Source organism: Carassius gibelio, chromosome B5, assembly GCF_023724105.1.
Source record: "Carassius gibelio isolate Cgi1373 ecotype wild population from Czech Republic chromosome B5, carGib1.2-hapl.c, whole genome shotgun sequence".
In the NCBI taxonomy this organism is placed as follows: domain Eukaryota; kingdom Metazoa; phylum Chordata; class Actinopteri; order Cypriniformes; family Cyprinidae; genus Carassius; species Carassius gibelio.
The window spans coordinates 36,168,469-36,174,468 of record NC_068400.1 but is presented as its reverse complement, the minus strand read 5'-3'; the positions used below and the strand labels follow the sequence as shown (position 1 = coordinate 36,174,468).

At 36.2% G+C, this 6,000-nt stretch overlaps 1 long non-coding RNA gene across 1 annotated transcript; it reads right to left on the bottom strand.

The window, feature by feature from the left end:
• Nucleotides 1-1,896: 1,896 nt before the first annotated feature.
• On the bottom strand, nucleotides 1,897-3,529 carry LOC127957295 (uncharacterized). The gene is made up of 3 exons (XR_008153760.1): nucleotides 3,479-3,529; nucleotides 3,280-3,349; nucleotides 1,897-2,573 (listed from the first exon to the last, which is right to left on the bottom strand). It is a non-coding gene; the product is annotated as an uncharacterized LOC127957295 (long non-coding RNA).
• Between the last annotated feature and the right edge of the window lie 2,471 nt (nucleotides 3,530-6,000).

Below are 6,000 nucleotides of genomic sequence, written 5' to 3'. Positions count from 1 at the left end.
CACACTACACTGCATAATCTATTGTTTTTACCACACACACTGAAGGTCTTTTTATCCGTTTGGATGATAAGATGGAAAAGAATGAGGTGCAGCCTCAAAGAACATTTACTATCGTTCAGGGTAATTTAGAAGGCATCATTCATTCTTCCTCGGTTCTGTATGTTTTTAGAAAGACGTGGTGTTTTTTTGTGTTGTTTTTTTTTCAGCAGGGAAATGGAAATGCCTACACATTCCCTTAACACCAACAGCACTGACCAAATTATAGAAAAACAAATAAGCTGTATCCTTCAGAGCAGCTCACGACATTGTGAGTGCAGTGAAAGCAGTGGGTTGGGGGTTGACAGAGATATCAGTGCTCAAAGAGGATTCTTTAGAGTGAACAAGAGATGGACGAATGTTCAGTTCCCATAGCTCCTGAGACACAGGCAACACAGACACTCATACATCATTAACATTTATGCAAATACCAGCAAAGTTTGCAGCCTTGTTGATTAATATTCATGTTCTGTATAATGCAGGTTTAATTCTTATATACATATCTACTCACAAATAATTATAAAACATAATTAATTATGACTGTCTCAAAAGAATTCTTATACGGAAAACACAATATTTTTGAGACTATAAGTCTTTACTACTTACGTGCAGATCCATGCAAAATTTACAGAATTTTGTATATTTTCTGCTCTGATTTGATGGAAAACTGGTGGGAAGCTAATACTAGACAGTACACTATTATGTGTCGCTGAAAACATGATTTACCTACAGTAAACTATTTAATAAACAAATACGAGATGCATGAAACTTTGAATTTTCTGAAAAACTTAAAATTATTAACCATTTGTAGTTCTTATATAAGAGAACCTATAGTATCAATAGATGAGAGGACAACAGATTGGTGGATTTAAACGGATTCTAAAACGGTCCAGATCTGAAATAGCTACAGTATGTTTACAGCAGACAGGGTCACATATGAGGTATTTCAAATATGAATTTTAATGAGTGCATGAGCTCAAACTGAACATTACTGGAATTTCAGAGCAACATATTATTCAGTTATGTCATATCATGCCTATTTTAAGTGTATGCAATAATCAGGGCTGTGGTAACATTTCAGTATTTGTCTCCCTGATCTCCTTTTTGGAAATAATTGTCACATTCTAAGAGCAAAGCTACAATTAGTGCCCACTTACCTGCCTATCAGTTAGAACTACTGGGTGAGAATGATGTCATCTAATTAATATTCATGAGTTCGGCTGATAAGGTTTATAATGCATCTCTTCTACTCCCCTACTGAGAAACTCTTGCTCTAGTATTCGGTATTCATTAATACGTACCTCTTTAAATGTCTCATGCAACACAAATTTACAAAAAGCAGAGGGAAGAGACACACGTTAAGACCTCTTCTACACTCTAAAAACTGCTGGGTTGAAAACAACCCAATTTGGGTTATTTTGACAACCCAGCGCTGGGTCAAAAAGGGACGAACCCAGCGCTGGGTTATTTTAACCCAACCAGTTGGGTTATCATATTTAACCCAGCCTGCTGGGTTGCCTTTTTTTGGTTTAAAATGACTATATTGCAGGGTTTAAAAAAAACAGAGCGGGTGTTTTTTATCACTGTATTTCAGAAGGAAAACTACTGTATTTAGAAAATGTTCGATATCATTTCGCATGTGCTTGATAAGGCAGCGTTTGTGAGCTCAGCACCGCTCTGCAGCCGTTACCGGAGAAACCTACCTCCCGCTCTTAGCGCCTCCTGCTGGCAGAAAATAAACTCGCAGAGTGCAGCCATGTGTGGAAACAATGCATTTCTACGTTAAAATTAACCCAAATTGAGCTAGGCATTAAACCTACAAATGTTGTTCATTTTAAATATCACTTTTACACACAAATAATAATTACCAAAAGGAAAATATTTATTAAAAACAAGAAAAAAGTCAAAAAGTAACATGTTAGAAGAAATGCAGAAAAGGATGGCATTAACAGCTACAGAGTTCATAAACAAAGCATTGAACATTTGATGAATATAACTTAAGATCCAATTGGACTTTGTTCAATTGTATATATTGTATAAAAATATACGAAAAGACATACAATAAATTTACAATTAGTTAGTTTTTTTTCCAACTATTCTGGCATGACAGTACACAAATAAATCACATTAACTTTGATATTATAACATTTAACAGACGCATGTGTGTGTGTGTGTGTGTGTGTGTGTGTGTGTGTGTGTGTGTGTGTGTGTGAAAGAAAGTGACAGGTGTATGAATGACAGAGTGTAAACTCTTCTACTAAACAACACAGAAAAAGCATTTAACTTTTTTTTTTTAACAAATTATACACTTACAGTTTGTTTCATAGTCCATGAATACAGATCATGCATCACGGTCAATTTTCATGATCTCTTTAGCATAACTGATGTAATCATGAAGAAACCCCATCAGAACAGTATGTGACATCTACATCATCCAGGGCAGCGTCCTCCTTTAAAACCACTGCTGTTTAGGGGAAAGAAGATTCTCCTCTCTGACCAGGATTCATCCCAGTCACCGCCTGCTCTTCATCAGTGGCCTAAGAGAAACACATTTGAAAAAATTAAACATTTAATTAAACTATCCATTTTCAGGTAGAGGTGTATTCACATCCGTAAGGATAGGTAAATAATCGGTTTTAAAGTTTCAACACTTTGTGCGGTTGTTTAAGGTCTCAGTCCACCACAGCGCTCCAGGAGGCTATAATGGCAGCACTAGTGTGAGGACATGCGATATTGTTTGAATAAATATTGCTTTCAGAAAGCTTCTTTACTGAAACATTAAAACAGACATGACCTTCACATACCTCACAATATTCATGTACATGGAGGGCTGCTCTTCAAACCGTTAGTTCACCAAATAATTAAAATGGTCATAATTTACTCTCCCCATGTTTTTCAAAACTCATACAAACTCTGCTCATTTTTTGGAAAACGTATGAATATATTTAATATTCTCTTTTTGTGTCCTCCATTGCTGGTCTGGGAGATCAGTATTTTATTTTGAACATACATGTTTGCTATCATATAATTTAAGATGTATTCATATATAAATATCAGAATTTACTTCTACAATAACTCTATATTTATGAAGCTTGAAAATACTGATTATCTAAACTATAAATGGATTAACAAATATTATGAGAAAACTAAAAATATATTAATTTATGTTGTAAAGACAGACAAAAGTCTTATAGGTTTGGAATGACTTGAGGGCAAGTAAATGATTTTTTGTGTGAACTTTACCTTTAAGAGCGAAGACCAAGAATGATGACTCTCCAAATCAGACAAGACAACTCCAAAGTTGGTTTGAGTTCTGCAATAAAAAACACAGACATCAATGGTCTTAATGAAATGAGCATGTAATCACACTGTTGTTGCATCAAAATGTGAAGTAAACCAGCAGGAGACAACAGAAAAAATTATTTTCTAAAAATAAACTTACATAAAATCTCAAAGGAATGATGCTCTCCCATGTCTCTTGCTTTTAACATCTACAAAAACAAAAAACAAACATTATTTTACTCTTAGTAAAACACAACAACAACTGATAACATGAAATTATGAAGTTTACTTGCCTTAAACGATCTTTCCCTCTCTTCAGAAGAAGCTGAGAAAACCTCCTCCTCACACAAGCAGACTTGTGTGTCCTTAACTCCAGTTAGTTTGAGTTCTGCAAAGAGGGACATCAATGGTTTCAATAAAATATTAACATATACATACATACATATATAAAATCACACTGTTTTTGCATCAAAATGTGAAGTTAACAGACAGGACACAACAGAAACATTAATTTTCAAAAAAAAAAAGTAATAATAATTTAACTTACATCAGTCTCAAAAGAATGAAGTTATCTTGTCTCTGGATTTCAACATCTAAAAAACACACACACATTATTTTAGTCTAAGTAAAAATAAAGATAACTTGATGTTATTCTGAAGTTTACTCTCCTTAACCCGTCTGTCCCTCTCTTCAGAAGAACACCTCCTCCTCATCCTCACACAGGTCTGTGACTCCTCACACAAACAGCTTCTGTGTCTTTAACTCTCAGCGCGAGGACAATGAAGACAGGAGCTGGACAAGTCTGAAATATTACATGTAAAACATACTTTTAACAGTTACCACTTCAACAGCCTCAAAATAATTATGCTAGTCTTTACTACACAATGCCGTTTCCTTTAGGAGACAAACATACATTCAGTTTAACCGCGAAAAAAAAAGACAAATTCACATGAGCGTAACCGTGACCATAACCGTCTGTTAACGCCTCAAAAAGTACAGATAATGTAAAACCTTGTGTAAATATGACAAAATACATTCACAGACGTTATATTAAAAGTACATCCTCCGTTCAGTAACGTTATATGAGGCAGTTAAGACCTCCGTGTCTGAGGCGAAAACCGCGTCCGTTTTTTTTTTTAAAATATATATATAACGTTAAGCTCCTTTGTTTCCGCCTTTCATAAAACCTTCCGCCTTTCATACAACCGGGTAAACAATAAAAGATAACTTTACATTTTGAATATTTACTTACCATAGTCTTTCACTCGCTTCTCGCTTCTATCACGCTGAGAAAATGGCGGCTGCTCGCACTGGAGACGTACGATTTTGACGTGACGTGCGTGCTCTCCTTCACGTCCGCGTCCTCAACCCAGCCCGCTGGGTTAAAAAAGAGAGTTATTTTCAACCCAAACTTGGGTTAAAACATCCCAAAGTCCTATCCAACGGCCTCAACCCAGCAGTTGGGTTGAAAAAACAACCCAGCGTTTTTTAGAGTGTATGACAGGCCACGGTGATTGATGTCCAACTCTCCCTGAATGTCTGATATTTCACTCCTCTCTTCATCTCCCCTTCTTTTCTTTCAAGACACCCCATCCCTCCTTCTGTCCTCCTCCATCTGCCTTTCCGTAAACAGCTCTGATGACATTGTGCAATGTCCTACAGATACCAAGTAATCCCCAACCCACCATCACGTACAACTCTGAAGAAAAAGTGTGTACGTCCTCTGACTTTCACCAGTTGTGACAAAAGACTGCACTGTTATCCAATGTCCCCTGCCTCTCCTTCCCTTCACCAAATAAATGGGGTAATACATCAGTTAAGGCATGTTGTGGCACTTTTATCACAAATGTGCAGTCTTTCTCTTCACCCTATCGACTCAGGAAATATTGAGCTCAATATGAGCGTCTATCCAGGTCCGCAGAGTATAAAGCCATATCTCCGGCAGGGCTGGGAATGAAGCACCGCTGCCAGTGCTGAATACAGAGACAGACCGCCAGTTTGGATGGATGATTTATTCATATGAAGCAGGTAGAGGCGCAAAACTGTGTGTCAGGGTGTATTTCTGCAGAGATTAAGGTGTCCTAGAGGTTTATGTCTCCAGTCCGACAAGCTAGGAGCACAATAACACATGTTGACTGCATGCCACAGACAAGACTAAGCTTTGGTACACCCAGCAAAGCGGTAACGCTTTAAAATAATGGTCCGTTGTTAATAAGTAACTACGCAGGAAGTAATAGGTAGTACTACATTAACACTTAACTTAATACTATTAACTAATATAGAAGCAAGATTAACTAAGCAGTAAGTAATAGCTCATTTAGGACATAGGTAGTTCCTTATTAGTTATTTGATAATTACTAAAGAAAAATATCGTCATTGAGAACTACTTTGGAACTATGGCCAACTAATGAAGAATAACCAATTAATTACTAATCACAACAGCTACGTCTATAAAGTGAACAATTAGCTTCTTTATGGAAACGTATATATATATATATATATATATATATTTATATATATATAGCCTATCCATATGATATATTTTATGAGCTCCATTAAGTTCAATGTCTCCAACTCTAATAACTTTAACGTTAGTGATATCATGCTGGGGAGGGCTTCTCTTTAGGAAGTGACAATAAATAATGATGTTCTCTTGTCAAAACATCTTTGCATCCCTCATGA